Here is an 18,507-nt window from a genome sequence, read left to right as displayed (position 1 = left end):
GAGCCACACTTAGGTTTTTGCAAACACATAGCCAGCCAGGACTATGCAGTTCTGTAGGTGATTGACATTTGACATGATCAGCCATCCAGGCTTGGAGAGCAGAAATCTATACCAGGTACAAGAAGTCATCTGCACTGTAGGATGAAGAGATGGGAAGCATGGGTGTACACAATTACTTAGACCGCTATGGGGACATCCAGGAGAGAGAAAAGATGGAGGAGCAAGCTTCACTGCCCTGTGAATTTTGTTTCTCTACTTAATTAGGTATGTGTGTGTACACACACACACACACACACACACACACACACACACACACACACACAAAGAAAGATGGAGCCTTCTGTGGCATGTTGGGGAGGCTTGGTCTCTAGATATGAGAAGAGGGAACGCTACAAAGGTAGATGGAGAGCCAAAACCAGTGGCTGAGGAACAACCCTGAGGCATACAGGTAGATCTTTTCATATCCCTGCCCACACTCTCCTAACACAGGGCCCTGGCATGCATACGATTTTTTCCACGCTATCAGGAAAGGTTAAGAAAAGAGAGGATAGAGGGCGATGTATGATGGAACTAGAAGTAAGATGAGGGAAAAATAAGATGAATCCAGAAAGTGTACATCTGGATCCTCCTCGGCAGCTATCGTAGGAGGTGACAAAGAGCATGGGTCCTCCATGAGGAGCGTTCTGTTCTCTGGGATGTCAAAAGAGAGTAGTGGTGGGCTGACAGAGTCACTGGAGAAGATTCAGCTGACAGACATTGATGAGAAGTCCTGGCACAGGTTAGGAACATCCAGAAAAGCCTCCAGGGCTTTCACTTTTACTAATCACAAAGGGGAAAAAAAAATTCTTAGAGGCATGGCAAAATTCCTAAATCAGCACAAATGAGCAGGTAGGTGCCATGTCATTCCCCAATCAAGGCTGTTGATAGTGCATGCCTTTCCTTTAAGGGAAAAAAAATCTCTGAAAGAGAGAAACAGAGAGATGGAGATGGGACTATCTATCCTCTCTCTATCAAAGTGCCCAAATGACGGTTTCACAGGAAAAAGCTACAAGACTTGCCAGAAGATCTGAGTTGCAGTGAACGTTAGTGTTTGGCGCAGAAGCAGCAGCAAGAGACAGCTGTGTTTCCCTGCTGAGGTCCCATTTGTCATGTGCGTCGATTCCTCTCGCATCTACGCTCTCTGATGGGTTTATGTGGCCTGTGATTAATGACACTTAGACATTGACCTGGTCGTATTGTCGTGATAGACAGTGCCTTTCTACTCACATGCCGGCTGTTGAAGCTGTCCATGAAAGACAAGCCCCTCTGCTGCTCGCTGGCCCTGCAGGCCACTGTCATTGTCCACTCTTTCTGCTAGCAGTTCCTTCTTGAGCTGAGATGAAACTCTGCAAAGTGAGGAAATTGACAGGCATCCCCACAGCCCAATAGACCACTAGAGGAACATGATGAAACTCTGAGCCATAAAGTTTACTTCGATCACATCGCCTTTCTAACTAAATATATAATGTTTGATCACAATGGTGTGGCATAGAGAAAAGAAAGTTGACTGCCAACATTTCTAAGTCTATGACCTCAGACAAGTTAATACACGCCTGCAAAATGGAAACAAGAGCTCCAGAAACTAGAGTGTGGGGGACAACTAGAATGAAATTATGTCATGTTTCACTGTCTGGAATACATTGGGTTTCTGCCCTACCCTCACAATTGTGATGGAGTTCACTGCTCTACCAATGATCTTAAGCCTTGTTTCCGGGCAGCTGTTTGTATGTCTCTAAAACTGAGGTATCTTCTGCACGGGTAAGGCTGACTTGATAGAGATATTTGAGCTGTAAGGAAGCATTTGACAGTTAAAAAGATCAGAGATGGAGTTCCAGACACACATTAAAGGAGAGTCGTTTAGATGGTTAACATGGAAAGGCATGGAGGTAGAAGGTGAACTGAGAAGAAAGGCTGGGTCAGACAGAAGCAGGGAGAACTCCCCACACCCCTGGCACTTCTTCCAAAGTGGTTACCAGACCAATACCCCTCACCTCTCTCCTCCTCCTTCCCCTTCTTCTACAACATCAGTTAACATCCACCTGTTACAGGAGCAGGTACCTGTGGGGCAGGAGGCCCCAGAGTCTGTCCTCCTTGGACAAGCTGAAGCAGCTTGCTTGGTGGCCTGGGCTCTCCAGAGTGCACCTCTAGGATCAGGTGTTTTTCTCCAGGTGTTTGCCAGAGGGGAGATCATGAAAAATCAACACCAATCAGGGCCATCTCCTTGGAAGCCCAAATTATCTCACAGGCAGATCAGAGCAGGTGCAAGGCTATTTTGGGCTAGCAATCACTGCGTGCAGAGGAGGATGCATCGCTCCTGCTCTCCAACGAGGCAGCAGCCTAGAAAGCATCAATTACTGAGAGCTGCTTCCAGCTTATTACGTCGCCTCCAGCACAAAACAGAACTGTGCCTGGCAGGGTCAGTGCGGACCCGAGTGAGGTCTTCTTTCAAACTGATGAAATGATAGGGACTCAGCTTTCTGGTCTAAAGAAGAGCTTCTCTCGCAGGATAAAGTTCATATTTCTTAGTTTGGAATTCAAAGTTTCTGCGATTCTAAGCTCCGGGTAGCCTGGGTTCGCCAACACAGACACTAGGACTCCTCAAAAGGTGGCTTCATTTTAGCTCAATAAACTAAATCTGCCACTGGCCTTGGCCCAAACTCCTATTCTTCTTTTCCCAAGAAAAATTCTTCCATGTGGCTTTCAAGTTCTGAAAATGAGGAACGCTTCCTTGCCTCAGGAACAGTCCAGCCCCCACATGTCTCTCCCTTTCCCGGTTCCCTGCCACTATCACAATCACAGAAGCCAGCAGCGTGATAGCCCTGAAGGGTCTTCGCTGTCAGTGATGACTGCCTTAATGTCCTGTGTATACATCTCTAAAGAATGGACAGGGATCCGGGCCTGACTTTTTCAGGTCTGCCCTCTTCCTTGGAATAGTAAAGGTGCTGAAGTACCATTCATTCCACCCATCTTCCTAGCCACCTCTTCCTACCCTTGAAATCAGCGCTAGCCACCCAAACTACCAAATCCTAGTTACCTGAATAGACAGCAGCACCCTGTCTCCTAAGGGCTCTGGAAACTCCTCTTATCCTCTCATAGTCTGTTCCCGAAGATGGGCCCCGCCCTACTCATGTGCCCCTCCTGTCTGAAGGGCAAACTGGGATCTCTGTGTGTGTTCTGTTTGCTTAAAGGCTCTTCGGCTGGTGGTCTGGTTGCCAAGGGAAGAAAACACTTGCATTGTAAACTGAGTTATTAAAATAGGTACCCGCCATTCTTGCCTGTGAGAAACCAACAATCTGAAAACACATCACACAGAGAGAAAGGGCGTTTGAAAAGACAAGAACAAAGAGTTAGCACCATATGAAAATAGCCCTCTAAACACTCTAACCAGGGAGGGAGACTTTGGACTGTCACATGTAGAAAGCTGGCTGAAAGCAAATTCCCCTCTTGTCTCCCTCACCAGAACCCCTAATACCTCCACTTCTTTTCCCTAAATACTCCTTCCATTCCAAAACTTAAACCTTCAAAAATTGAAATTGAATCCAAAGATCAGCATCCATATCCAGTGCTCATTCCTGTCTCTGGAACTGGGTATCACACTGTGTCATTCCCATTAGACCACCCACCTGGAGGCCCTGTTTGCATCCTCTTAAGGCCTGAGACTAGATAGTGATCCGGGTCTTTTCCCTAAAGGAGACACCTGCATTGTGGTCATTGTGTGTTTCCCATCCCTTATTAGAGGATAAGCCCCTTAATAGTAGAGACCGCATCTCATTCACCCCTTGATGGCCAAAGGACACAGTGCAATGCCTTTGGTTATAAAAGAACAGGCTTTTACTAACAAAGTGAGCAAACTATTATTTTATCTCTAGGACTTGGCAGCCCACGGACACATTGATATCAATAACTGGTTTTTCGCCCCACACAGTTCCACCTACACACTCAGATAACCTGAAACACATTGACTCTGTGAGAATTAGGAAGGAAAAGGATAGATAGATAGATAGATAGATAGATAGATAGATAGATAGATAGATATAGATAGATACTTACATAGTTATATATGTATATATAATATATATCTATAGTTATATACATATCTATAAATATTGAATAGGGTCTACAACAAAGCCCTAATTTAAAAAAAAAAAAGAAAAGAAAAAGCATAGATAGGATGACTTAAAACTTCAAGGTTTTGGCAAGAATTGCTTTGCTACATGAAGATACACCTAAAAGTCCCCAGAGCTCCAGGCTCTGTCCTAAGAGCCACAGTGAACACATAGCCACAGCTGCCCACTAAGCTTTTACTTCTTCTCTTTGTGTAGACAGAGATTCTATGTAGGATATTACTTGCAAAAGTCTTCCAAGAATTAAACATATTTGAAAACTACTAGATTGTAACAAAGTTTCTTAAATGCTGATCCATGGAATAAAATATTATCTCATGTCCATTTTCTCCTGTAGAGTGCTCTTGATCTGCTCTAAAAATGCATTAGACTAAAAACTTGAGCTAAGATTTGGCCATCAGATGTCCTCTACTGAGCCATGGAAGGAAGCCTCTGGAGGCCTTAGTGCCTGAGGCACCCCACTCCCTTGTCAGTATCTTCATTACTATGACTGAACATGTGAGAGTGAGCAGAGGTCTTAGCACCTCCCTGGTCTTTGAGGGGGAAGCAATCAACTACTGATTACAGACAGACAAGGTGATGGTTCAAGGATGTAACTAGACATGAGTGCAGAGACTTGTTCTCTATGAAGTCTTTTCATAGTTGGGACATCAGCCACTCTCAAGGAGGATCAGGTTCTATCCCCAGCAGACAGAACTTGCCTTTCCCTGGAGGCAGGTCATCACCTTTTGCCTCCTCACTATCCTGGTACTGCTGATAAACTTCGAATAACTTCAAAAGGCAGTAGCCTTGAACTCCAATCCAAATCTCTAACCCCCTCCTGCTCCAGCTTACCTGCCTCAGGTATGGGCTTGATGGGGCTACTATCCCCAAGCCTGCAGTGGAATTGCCGTGTGGGGTGGGAGCGCACAGTGGGACACCAGCTCAAGGGTCCAGCTGAATGGGGTCTGTCCAGCCAGGGGCTGTTCTGCCCGCTCACAGCCATCCTGTCTGCCCTTGCCTGCCCTCCCCTGCCCTCCTACCCCCACCAAATCAAGAATGTTGTATTTCTCAAACCCCATTTCACAGCTATATTGTTTTATACGGCCCCTCCAAAATACCTTGAATAGTCCCTTTTTATCGCTCCCATTTTCTGAAAACTCCAGCTGCTCCTCTGAAACCATCCAAATCTAATTAACCACAGAAGCTGGGGTTGGGGAGAGTGGCTCCCTTTCGGGTCCTTAGCATACCCATTCAGGCCTTCTTTCAATATGGGCACAAAACCAGGAATTTCTAATAATTGTATCTATGGGCCGGGAAGGGGGAGAAAAAGAAAAAGCAAAAGAAAGCAAGCAAGCTGCTAATAAGTGGGTCTGTGAAAGGAAGGGGGTCAGCCTCTCGCATGAACTTGGCAGCCTGGCCCCGAGGAACTTGGAGACAATGCCACAGGGATCTAAAAGCTGAGCCTCCTGACTCAAATCTTGTGAGAACGTACCCAGGCTGTGAATAGAGATCAGAGTCTGGGCTCTAAATTGTCCCAGCTCAGACTCATTGAAATGTCTTCTCACAGGATTAAAAGAGAAGAGGGCCGGGGAAGTTTGCTGAATACCAATGAGGCTCTGCTTAGAAGTGCAAGATGGAGAAACTCAGATTTTATTCCTGAATGACATGGATTAAGACAAAAGAAACAAGTTGGGCCATTGCCAGGTGGCCCTGATAGGAAAGGGCCATGCTCCTCTGCCAGTCACCAGAGTGGAAACTACCTGGGTGAACGCCACTGTTGGGAAACCACCTGCTCGGGCCTCACATCTCTGTTAGCAGGTGCAAAGGGAGCCTTGGAGGGCGAGGAGCGTCAACGTGCTCGCTCCTCTGTGTTCCTGCCTCCCTGTGCTGCCTCCCCTCTCCTCCAACATCCTGCCCCAAAGAGCCAGGCACAGATAAACAACCATAGGCATTGCGTCGATTCCTTTGGCACCCCTGTGACCAAATACCTGAGCCAAGCAGCCTACGGGTCTATTTTGACTCACCGTTTCAGAGGCTGCATCCATAGACTCTGGGTCCACTGATCCTGGCAACACCACCGTGGCGTGCTTAGAGAGCCTTCTCTGACCGCAGACAGGTAGCAGGGAGAAACAAGAACCGGAGAAAGACAAGACACCCACCCCACCCCACCCCCGTGCTCACTTCCTCCAGGGAGACCCCGCCTCCTACAGCTTCTAGACTCTCCCAAAATAGTACCATCAGCTGGAGAGGAACCATTCACCACACAGTCCTGTGGAGGACGTTTCATATCCATATTGCGACACCCATTCTTTTCAGTCCTGTTCAAATGCAAGCCAGGCCCTCCTTGTTTCCGCTGAGCCCTTTGCTCTGACCCTGTGCTTCCGTGTCTCTGGAAACCGCACTCTCAGGGGATCAGCTTCATCTGGAAGAATGTTGATGGTCTTGCTGTTAAAAAAAAAAATCCTCAGGGGTGTACATACAATACAGACTAGGTGACACACTGTGTTTCAAACAGTGCTCGACGCCTAGTAAACACGGTATACTTCCTTATTTCTGTTATCAATGGTGGGCTAAACTGCCTCTACAAGAATGGGGAAGGGCTCCCTTTTAAACAGGAATTCACTCACTAGGCCTTACAGGTAAGCTTTTACCACAAAGCGCAGCCCCTAACTAATAAACCTTTCTCTGGTTGGTCACCCCTCTTCTCTACAAAGCCCCTAACTAATAAACCGTTCACTCATTGGTCACCCCTCTTCTCTACAAAGCCCCTAACTAATAAACCTTTCACTCATTGGTCACTGCTTTCTCTACAAAGCCCCTAACTAATAAACCTTTCACTCATTGGTCACCCCTCTTCTCTACAAAGCCCCTAACTAATAAACCTTTCACTCATTGGTCACTGCTTTCTCTACAAAGGCCCTAACTAATAAACCTTTCACTCACTGGTCACCTCTTTTCTCTTAGTGGTGATACTCTAAACCCAAGGGAGCCCCTTATATGTAGAGTAACAAATGGAACAGAATGATTCACAAGTCTTTGGGGCCATATAACCTTCTTCAGATTATGTCACCAGAAAATTAAGTCAAGGGGATTCCCTAAGTGAGGAATGCAGGGGGGGCTTCTCACCCCACTGCCTCCTCTGCTCCCTCCACCCACCTACCAGACTCCAGCACATGGACTTCTTCAATCTCCTAGATCTTATTCCTGGCCCCAGCTTTACACAGTTAGGATTAGCAAATTTGACTGCAGGCTCTGGTTCTGCCCTTTTTTAGCTCAATGACTTTGTCAACCCATCCCACTATGATAGTCTTCTAGTCTTGCCTTGGAAATGGTCAGTGTAGGAAGTTCTTGCTCTATATATCCTACAGACATTATGGAATCCAGTGGGATCCTGTGTATTATCTTTGTGGGTAACACCTCTCATTTCATTTAATCATTTGTTAAATACTTACTGTTTACTAGGAACTGTGCAAGGCCCTAGCAACATAAAAATAAACAAAACATCAGGCATGCACCCCATTTTTATGGAACTTGAAGGACACACATCATGAAACAAAACAGAGCACGTGACTTCTTCATCTTAGGATACTTCTTTGCTTTTTGCTTGGAGAAGACATTGAAGATGTGATTTAGTACAGGCCTGTACCACATCCTCAGGTCACTTGCAGCTCCTACTTTGATGTTCTTCTCCTGTGCTGTATAATTGATATTTGTGTGTGTGTGTGTGTGTGTGTGTGTGTGTGTGTGTGTAGAGGAGATACTGTCTTGGGTAGTTATAGTCACACAAAATCTACAAGGCCTGCATTCAAATCCCAGCTCTTCTTCCTACCTATATCAAGTAGCATGAGTGTAAACTGTTATTGCTCTTACTGATACTGTTGCTTGAAATTGCTGTTCCAGACCCATGGATGGACTCCCTTTTGCACATGAAGCACACATGAGTTTTCCAAGTAGCCCATGCAGGGTTGCAGCTGGAACGGGTGATCCCAGAAGCAGAGTAATCAAATGCACCTGGGCAATGCAGCAGCATCACCAAGGGGAGAGGCGTTCAGTGATAAAAGCAAATAAATTCCATCAGTATTGTCAGAGTCAGCGCCACCATAGCCTTTCTTTTCTAAAATCCATACCGTGAAGGTGCATGTACCCTTAAGCAGGAAGAGCTACTTCTCCTTTCTGGTGTCTGGACAAGGGCCTTGGCTTCTCTGGCCAGGGTCCTCAAGCCTCCTGTGCTCACTAGACACTGCTTTTGCCATGATCCATCCTTCACTGATCCAGAGCTTCCTTCCTGGTCTCCCTTCCCCTTTGTTCTCCTCCCCTTTGGTCTCTCCAGCAAGTGCTGGCTGGATCAGCCTCAGGAAAGATGATGAGCTGAGACTCCTCTCTGCCTATCCAGATAGCACCAGGTAAAGAAGCTACCTCGGAATATTCATGGAGCCAAAGACACTAAGGCACCACATGCTGAGGACCTTTGTGCTGCTGTTGTCACCTGCATTAAACCATTTGAAATAAGTGAGGCGAGGCATAGCCTCAGCAAACTGTTAGTTTAACAGCTGTCCCTCACTTTCTACATCTCTTTTCTGAATCATTCTTCCTCTTTTGGTGCTTTCTCCTAACCTACTCAGTGGCATCCCTGGGTGACCACGAACACCAGCTCTGGTTAGTTAGACACAGCTCTACCCACTACTCAGTAGCATCCTGGGTGACCAGGAACACCAGCTCTGGTTAGTTAGACATAGCTCTACCCACTACTCAGTAGTATCCTGGGTGACCACGAACACCAGCTCTGGTTAGTTAGACACAGCTCTACCTGCCAGAAGCTGTGTTTGAATCTCTTTCTCCTGCTTCCTTACCTATATACTTTCTCAGTGCCTGTCTCTTGTTGCAGGGAGAATTGACTCTGCTGGTAATGGCCTCTTACTTGTGGATGTCAAAGTACTCATGACTGCTAACAGAGTAAATCTGCTTCACTAGAGTAGCCTGGACCCTTCAAAACAAGAAATAAACCGGTGGGAGGGCAATTTAAGGACAAGGAAGGCCTAGTATGTGTTGGTACTTTTTCAAATCACAAGGCCTTCAAAGGCCCAGCATAAATGCGCGCACCGTGTAATATGTGATGCAGACAGCCAGTTGTCCAGCCATACGTTAACAAAGGAAGGTGCGGATTAGACTGGAAACTGTCTGCATTTTATGCTTTGGATCTGTAGCTCTCGTGCATTAAATTTTGTAACTTACCCTCCCCATTTCACAGTTGTGGAAACGGCAAGCCAGGAAGGGGAGATAATTTGCTCAAAGTCACACGGGGAGAGGAAAACATGTGTTTGTCAAAGAAATATAGAAGTCTATGATTTGGGGAAAACGACCACAATTTGATGTATGTGAGACAGAACAATGGTTCCCGTAGTATGGAGGAACACTGGCAAACTCTTACATCAATATACCTTTCCACTTTAGTTTTTGAATTCTCAGGTGCAAGCTGAGAATCTTTTGTGAATGCAAAGAATGACTACCTTCTCATTTTAAACAACACATTGATCGAATCAATGAACAAGTTGCCTGGAATGTCATCAGTCTGTGACTTAAATATTGTAGTGACCTTTGCCCTTGCAAAGGTCATGTTATCCCAGTGGTATATGTTGGATTTGGCTCCTACCAAGACCACTATATGCATCTTTCTTCAATTCTAACTTCAGTAACCAGAAGGTCATAGCTTGAAATCAGTCACAACCTAAGTATTCACCCAATGGAAATGAGCAAATGGTACAGATTGTTGTCATTGAGCCAATTTGCCAGCCTCCTTCCTTCCTTACAGGGGCTCTAATTTATCCTGACATCAGAGGCTACCTGGCTCAACTTTAGAGTCTCCAAGTTCAGGAACTGTAATCAGAACAAACTTTCACCTCTTTATCTACAGAGAGGTGCTGAAGGCTTACAGGTCTTTTTGATGAATCAAAGGCACATCATGAGCTCCTGGTCACCATCTGAGAAACAGAAGCATCTGGGTGGCTGTGATCTTTCATGTCCCTTTACTGCTCTATACATGGTCATTTCTCATTCCCATTGTGGGGATTCAGGAAATGACAGACCCTCTGGGCAGATGTAACCCTGGAGAAGGAAAAGACACAGTCTGATGTTTTCCCTTTACCTAAAGACTTTTTGCAGATCTTGTAATCAGTGCTTATGAACAGCACTAAAAGAGGCAATATGTTTCCTTTAATGTACACTCTGTCCTGTTGTTGAGTTTGATGATATTAGCATATATGGAAGGTGGAGCTGCGGGAGGGAGTGTGGGTGGGAAAACAGAAGACTTAAAATAACAGCTATGTCCTTAGATACCTGCACTAAGAAAGAGTGTTCCCTTGGAGTCATCTTTGGCCTTTTCTTGAGTACAAAGAGTGGGAAACTCAGATGGGAGTAGCTGATGCTTGCTCTCCTAGCAGGAAGGACTTAAGGAGCAAACCCTAGAGTCTTTTCTGCCACGTTAGGCACATGACTTCTTACTGTCATTTCCTTTGTTAAGTGTTTGGAAAGTCGATTTATTATCTGTGCTTAACAATCCATGAAGCCTCACAAATATCAAACCTAGAATGCTTTAGGCCTTCAGTGTTGAATGAGGAGAGGAAAAGCCATGTAGACTTGTTGAAATAAGCAAACAAACAAACAACAAAAAACCCCAGCAACAGCAAAAGCAAGTGAAGATAAAGAGCACTTTAAAAGTCCCAGCTCCCTCATCCCTTTAGGTTGATTGCCCTTAACTCCCTGATCCTCTCATACCAGTAAGAAACTGGTCCCTATCGGACCCTGAGGAATTCCAGGTAATGATAAACACACAGATTTAAATCATCCAATTAAATGACATATTTTCCTAACATTTTGGCCATTCAAGAGTAGGGTGACAGGTCGAAAGAAGTGATGAGTGAATTCTTAGACTCTTCAGCCAAGAAACAGAGCAGCAAAATGGAAGTTCCTAAACTGAATGGGTGTTCGCAGACAGTCCACCAAAGAGGGAGTAAGACTCTCCATTGGGTGAAGTTAATGATTCTGTTCAGGGCTCAGTCCACAAAGAAGAAGAAAAAGAAGAAGAAGAAAGAAGAAGAAGAAGAAGAAGAAGAAGAAGAAGAAGAAGAAGAAGAAGAAGAAGAAAAGAAATGCTACTACACATCTTTCCCTTCCATGTAAGAAGGCATGGTCTGACTGTTGAGTGTGGGATAATGGCGGCAACTCAGTGTAGGATAAAGAACACTCAGTTGCTAGCATTCTCTTCACTGGGGGGACTAGCAATAAGAGTATTTAGTCTCTTCTGTCCTTCTTGGGAAAGTCATTGGCAAACTAATTCATGTGTGATTAATATAGTGCCCAATTGAGACACATTGACATTTTAAAAAACGCCATTCAAAAAATTTATGCCTGAATCCAAAGGGGGAAAATTGCCTATTTATTGGTTAAATCACAAAGGCCCAACACAAGGATGCTATCTAAGGGTGAGCTGACTGATGGGTAAATTCAGAGCATATAAGGAAAATAAAATTTTACATGTAAATGTTTTATGCTAGGAATATTTTCCGATAGTGCTATTTAAACCTTTTTAATGGTATAAAAGCAAAAAGGTGAGAAAGGCATATCTGTATTATATTACATATATATATATATATATATACATATACATATATGTACATAGGATATAAACAGACTCAATTCAGATATACTTTACTTAGCAACCATAGGAAGCCAAGCAGACCTCCTGGTCTTGTGACCCTCACAGGCCAGGATAGCCTCTAAAATGCCTACAGTCAAAACTTCACAGCAACTCACAATCCTTTCTCCTATGTTGTGACTATTTCTCAGAGAGATAAGAAATGGGAAAATGTGATTCAAAGGGTTTCCCTTATACAGGTGTTCCTCAGTCACACCAGAGTCATGATAAAACTCTACACAGGGAGAGAATGTACTATTTCAGCTCTAGACAAAACTCCAAGGGATGGACCTATGCATTGCCATAATTTTCTCCCCTGTCCCACCATGCTCTCTTTCTCCATGTCACATGTGGCCCTCCTATGCCTTAGAAAAAGGAAAAGCAATTGCCTTAAGGAGATGAAGTGTTCAAGCTAACCAGACTTGCACACTAAAGAAGCCAGGGTCTGCAATGCTTACTCAGTACAGCAACCTCTTCCCAAAGCCCCTGCCATCTGTCCTCAGGATCCCCCAGAAAACCCGGAGAGAAGCTGTAGCAGAGAAAGACTGAGGCAGGCCTTGGGGAGCAGGGCTGGCAAGGAAGCAAAGGCAGGCAACTCTATCATCTGCTCCGTGGGAGATGAGGCGAGTGAGCTCAGAGTCCTGTTTTCCCCCTAACAGATGCAAGAAAAGGAGCCTGAGAAGGTCAGAGATAAATGCAGCCCTCACTCTGTTCTGCATATGCAAAAGGACCTGGATAAAGAAAGACTCAGAAAGTGCATGCATTCACTCAACCTTTTCTTGTCAGACTCGGGGTCCCAGTTATGGCCATGAGACGGACACCGAGGGAAACGTTTGTGAACAGTAGGGCTTATGAACAGGGACTTCCCTAAAGAGTGTACTTCAAGAGGGACCTATCAGTTCGGTGGAAGGAAAGAAAACACTATAATGAGAAATCACTCAGAGAATAGAGTAAAGAAGTTCATAAGGCAAATGCCAGGGAGAGAGGAGAGAAGGGAGGTTGGAACACTGTCATCAGAAGCTGCTGCGATTGGAAACAGTCCAAGGCCTCATCATGGCTGACATCCCTGCACATAATCACAAATTCCTTTCAATTATGTGGGAAAAGTCTCCGCATTGTCAGTCCAGATGCCCCCGTGAAGAAATAGCATGAAATGAATCTCAGGGAAATGTCAGCGTGGGAGCCAGGCCTGATTACCAGTGCTCAGTGAGGGGAAGACAGGCCAGAAAGATGGGAAGGATAAGAACCCTGCTGTCCCCCAAGGCGACACTAAATAACACCCCGGAAGTAAAGGGATTCTGCACCCTGCTTTGTTGATGCAGACACACACTTTTTCAACATTAGTCAAAATGTTGAAATCTGTAATGACAAAATATGTCTCCTATCTATTTCCACAGAAGGGATTCAAAGTCACCTTTCATACAGTTCCTACTGTGCTCTTCTTCCTGACCAACCACACTGTCTTCCACTCCCCAAATCCCACTACATTTCAAACTCTGCTTCTCCCACAGCATAGTCAGCTACAATTAGTAGACCCTGAGGACTCTTTTCACCCACGGAATACCTAGCCAGGTATATATTAATTGTAATTCACAACATTATATACAAAGGATAATGATGCTGACTGCTTATATTTATTGAGCATAGAGCCCTAACACTCGGCTAAACTCAGGTTATTCTTGTGCTGTCTATTGAGTGAAAACACAGTGACATTGCTTAGTCTTCACACAGGAATCATGAATGACTCTAAGAACCTGAGCTGAGCTGAGATACCAGTTTCAGTTATTCAAATTGCACAGCCTAAGCCACCATTACTGTTTACTTTGTGTCTCTGGAGGAGAAGTTGACAAATGCCAGCAATGCAGATCTAAGCTGAAGAAAAAGTACAAAACAAAAACAAAACAAAAAACAAATAAAACACAGCTTTAAATGTTTGACACACCTCGACACCCCTAGAGTGCGAGCACTTTCTTTTTAAAATGTGTTTATTTTAAAGATTTAATTATTTTTATGTTATGCTTATGAGTCCTTGCTTGCATGTATATAAATATACCATGTGTGTGCCTGGTACCTGTGGAGACTGGAAGAGGATAAATCTCTTGGATCTAGAGTTACGGACAGCAGTGAGCTGCCACGTGAGTGTTGGGAACCAAACCCAGGTCTCCTGCAAGAGTAGCAAGTGCTGCCGGGCGGTGGTGGTGCACGCCTTTAATCCCAGCACTCGGGAGGCAGAGCCAGGCGGATCTCTGTGAGTTCGAGGCCAGCCTGGGCTACCAAGTGAGTTCCAGGAGAGGCGCAAAGCTACACAGAGAAACCCTGTCTCGAAAAACCAGAAAAAGAAAAAAGAAAAAAAAAAAAGAGTAGCAAGTGCTCTTAACCACTGCTTCATCTCTCCAGCCTCATCCCCCATCATTTGTTTTCTCTTTTAATTTTTATTTAAAACATATTTTGTGAATTCTGTAAGATCTTAATACTTTATCATATTCATCCCCAATTTTCTCCTAACTCCTCCAACATCCACCCACCTACTTCACCCAGCTCCCAACTTTGTACCTTCTTCTTTGTTTTAATAACTCACTAAGTCCAGATTGTGATGGCCATGTGTTCTTAGATGTGGGCCATCCACGAGTGTGTGGTAGACCTACAAAGGCCATACCCTTTCAAAAAAACTGTCATTCTCTCCCCAAGATGCTGTCAGTCACCAACAGTTCCTCACTCAAGAGAGGACTTAATATCCCCTCTACACATACACACCTCCGATACTAAACTGGCTTGATCTTGGGCAGGCAACCATAGCAGCTGTATTTTCTTGGTTATAGGCATTATCTTTGGGATGAGATGGAATCTCAAAATAGTTTTAACTTGTTTTTATTCTTTTTAAGAACTGTCTATATATTTTATTAGCTTATTTTTAATTGAATTATTTTCTCGATGTTTAATTTTTTTAGTTCTTTGTATATTCTAGGTATTAATTACCTTGTCAGATGAAAAGCTAGCAAAGATTTTCTCCAATTTTGTAGGCTTTCTTTTCAATCAGTCAGCCATTTCCTGTGCTGTACAGAACTTTTAAACTTCAGGATGTTCCATTTGTCAGTTGTTAGCCTTGGTTCCGAAGCGATTAAAGACTTATTCAGAAAGTCCTTACCTATACCTGTATCTTGAAGTGTTTTCCCTAAATTTCTTTTAACAGTTTTGGAGTTTCAGGACTTATGTTAAGTCTCTGATACACTTGGAGATGATTTCTGTGTGGGGTAAAAGGTGGGAGTCTAGTTTCTTTCTTTCACAAATATTCGATTTTTCCAGCAGTGTGAAATTGGTACAAACACACACACACACACACACACACACACACACACACACACACACACACACACACAGAGAGAGAGAGAGAGAGAGAGAGAGAGAGAGAGAGAGAGAGAGAGAGAGAGAGATCAATAGAACAAAATAGAAGATCCACATACAAACCCATATAACAACAGTTACCTGAGTTTTGACAAAGATGCTAAAAAAAAAGACTTTAGAGAAAAGACAGCTTCCTTACTTTACCCTTTTACAATAAATATTTGATGATTATATAGTTTAAATTTTTTTGGTCACATCTCAAATGTTTGACAGTCACATGTAACATCACTGGCAGAAGACCTCTAAACCACATTTCTGAAACTAATACATTTCTAGAGCCTGTTTTATTCAGAAATAAAACAACTAACTAGACCAACTTCTTCAGAATAGGGTTCACATTTGTGTTTGCCACATGCTGTGGTGTCCAGGTTTGATCATACAAGAAACATGCAATCCATGAACATTTTGATTCACTACTTCTTACCCATCCTAAAGAGGAGCATATCCTTTCCCTCATCTCTTCAGATGCTCATCTTCTGCAGTTTGGGGTCTCTGCATTGGATGTGATAGCATATTAGGAGTTTTCAATCTTTTTTCTTCTTCCAGACCTGTGATTTTATCCATTTCACATTAGCTGTAGTTTGTACCCCACAGAAACTCTGTCAGCTTCCTCTTTTTCTTCATAGCAAGCAATTCCTACAACCATGCCTCATTTCCCCTCTTAAAAAATGCATTCATCACTTCCACACCCCCTCTGGAGCCAACTTCAGACTCCTCTCAGATTTAGAGGCTTAAGTGGAACCCAGTGCCTAATAGAGGACACCGGGAGCACTATATCAGATGCTCCCAGTTCAACATGCCTATAGAACTCAGGCTGATGTTTATAAACGGCCCTGAGAAAAATGGCCTTTGGTCAAAGTACTAAGTGTCTAAGGAAGAGTATAATACAGTGGGTAAGTGCTCAGGCTCCGGCATCAGACAGCCATGATGGAATACCAGATCAGCATGGCAACAGTATGTAAATTCTCAGAGCTTCTGTAACTGTGAGGTGAAGTGAGACCAATCCAAATAAATGTCTTTAAAAGGTGCTTCTACATAGTCACTCAGTGGCCAGATGCCATTAAAGCTGGGGTTTGGGAATTGGGACCTTCATTATAGTACAACTAGAAAAAAACGCTGAGGACAAAAAGCTCCAGACTCACTGCAGTGTGTACCTTACAGTAAGATGATTTCTTTGTTTGCATTAGGCATCCGATTATACTAACATCAAAACCTTTGATGGTTGTCCACCTAGAGTGTTCAGCCTGGGCATCCCTTCTCTTTCCCACATTCTCAGTGGACCTTCCCCTACTACCTTAAGACCCTAGGCACAGGCCTTTGCAGAGAGCTCCACAAAGATCTGCTGAATGAGGGTCTTGTCTGCATGCTACCCAAAGTCACCCTCATGCAGTTTGCAAATAAACAGTCTCTCTCCTAGAAGAAAGAACAAATAATTCATAATTGGCAATCTGCATAATGAGTACCATATCTATGCAAATATAACATTTGGAATAATCTATTAATATCTCAGCTGTGATGTCTGTGGTCCACCACTTCCCATGCTAAGGGGCCAGAGCCAAATATATTTTGATACATATACATACATATATATATTTTATATATATATATATATAATGAGCTGCAGTTTTCTTGGGGCTTTAATTAGCAATCTGGAGACTACTAGAGTTGAAAGGGCTTTCAAGGGCTCTTAAAGGCTTTCTCTCATCCCACAAACTCTTACCTGAAGAAGGAAGAGTTAGAAATGCAGAGAGGACCTGTGAGATTATTTACTGTGAGGGGCAAACCCAAGGTCAAAATTCAGCTATAAACCCTGAGCCTTGACTCCTCTCTGACACACTAGAATGTCTTTCCTGCTTCTGGGGCGTCTGCTGCTGTAAACCATGCTTTCAAATGAAATTGTCTCTAGCTGTCCCTCCCTTCCATCTCTTTGGATTTCAATCCTTTTGCTGAGCTGGACCTCCAATACAGAGAACCAAATCCTAGGACAATAAGACAAAATGAAAAGAAGCCTCAAGCCCAAAGCATCTGGTGCCAAACAGCATAACCATGTGTGAGTTACCATGAAGGTGCAAACACAGGGTTGGGGTAAGACGCTTCCTCTGAAAGTAGTCACACACACACACACACACAGAGAGAGAGAGAGAGAGAGAGAGAGAGAGAGAGAGAGAGAGAGAGAGAGAGAGATATTAAAAGATTTAAAGTGCTGTTATTACTGAACTATCAGCATCAAGGGAGTTCAGAGTAGGGTCTGTACACAGTCCATAAGTACATATTCCTCATCTCTTCCCTCATTCCTTTCTCTACTGTGGATCCTAAGCAACCTCTCTACTTCCATCATGCTGTTCCTTTCCTATAAAGGCAACAATAGCCTCACTGTTACCCAAATATCTGTCAAGCAGCAGCTCTTGTCCAAGTATTTGTGCACCAGGATAGAATAGGAAATTGTTGCTAGGACAGAGCAATCAGTTGTTGAATCAAGTAATTAACCATTACACAAGTTTGAAGAGTAACGGCATGAACTTGGGTGGTTGGGGCCATACTCTGAAGTGAGTGTTTATAAGCCAGACTTAGGTCTTTGATCTTCCTTTTGGGTACAGGACAAAGAGACCTTCCCTACTGACATCTTTCCAGACATAGTTAGCATCTGAGTTATGTATTACTGTAATTAATGAGGCAATTCTATGTAATTTATCTGATAATCAAGAGAGGTTTACTTCTGGGATAACTTACAGCCAATAGGGGTTGGTTACAGGATCTGGGAGAGATGAGGTACCATCCAGCGGAGAACTCTGGCTTGGTGTCCCATCCAGCTTCCAGGAGCACAAGGTATCCAGAAGCGCCAAATATGTACACACCTGGAGTCTTAAGGGGCTCCCTCTCAGCCACACTCCAGGGGCAGGTCAGCCCCAGGGGCAGGTCGTAGGCAGGTGTGGCAGTTACCTGCTGTCACTCTAGGGACAGTGTTTCAAGGTCAAAGCTGGAACAGCTAGTCACTACAGTTACGTGTGTGACCTTGTGACTTACCAGAACATCTGCTCCTGTCCCATCTTGCACACTCCACCATTTGTGTTGTACAGTTTGCATTTTGCCAAACTGCTTGTCTCCCTCTTGGAGACTAGGTTGTGAATATTTTTGTCGTTTTGATGTCCTGAGATCCTTGTAGTATCTGCCCCAGATAAATGCTTTTCAAATGTTTGACAAAAGATAGAATTAGTAAATTAAGTCCTGAATCATAACCTCAATTTCTGTACTTGGACTTTCTCAATTTAA

General features: G+C 43.9%; 1 protein-coding gene and 1 long non-coding RNA gene across 37 annotated transcripts in view; one reads left to right on the top strand and one right to left on the bottom strand.

The window, feature by feature from the left end:
• LOC128113003 (uncharacterized) overlaps window positions 1-5,198 on the bottom strand; it is a 202,537-nt gene extending 197,339 nt beyond the window's left edge. For 13 of the 36 annotated variants that reach the window (XR_008219290.1, XR_008219292.1, XR_008219274.1 and 10 more), the window contains exon 1: window positions 4,998-5,193. This is a non-coding gene — a long non-coding RNA (uncharacterized LOC128113003). Of the gene's footprint in view, window positions 1-4,997 lie in introns of all 36 variants that reach the window. The other 23 variants (XR_008219297.1, XR_008219282.1, XR_008219291.1 and 20 more) reach the window with 4 other exon arrangements.
• The window catches only part of Slc14a2 (solute carrier family 14 member 2), a 358,539-nt gene that overhangs the window by 53,544 nt on the left and 286,488 nt on the right, over window positions 1-18,507 (top strand). The window lies entirely within an intron of this gene.

Source organism: Peromyscus californicus, unplaced genomic scaffold, assembly GCF_007827085.1.
Source record: "Peromyscus californicus insignis strain IS unplaced genomic scaffold, ASM782708v3 Scaffold_17__1_contigs__length_78620276, whole genome shotgun sequence".
Lineage (NCBI taxonomy): Eukaryota > Metazoa > Chordata > Mammalia > Rodentia > Cricetidae > Peromyscus > Peromyscus californicus.
This window is presented reverse-complemented; position numbering and strand designations above follow the sequence as displayed.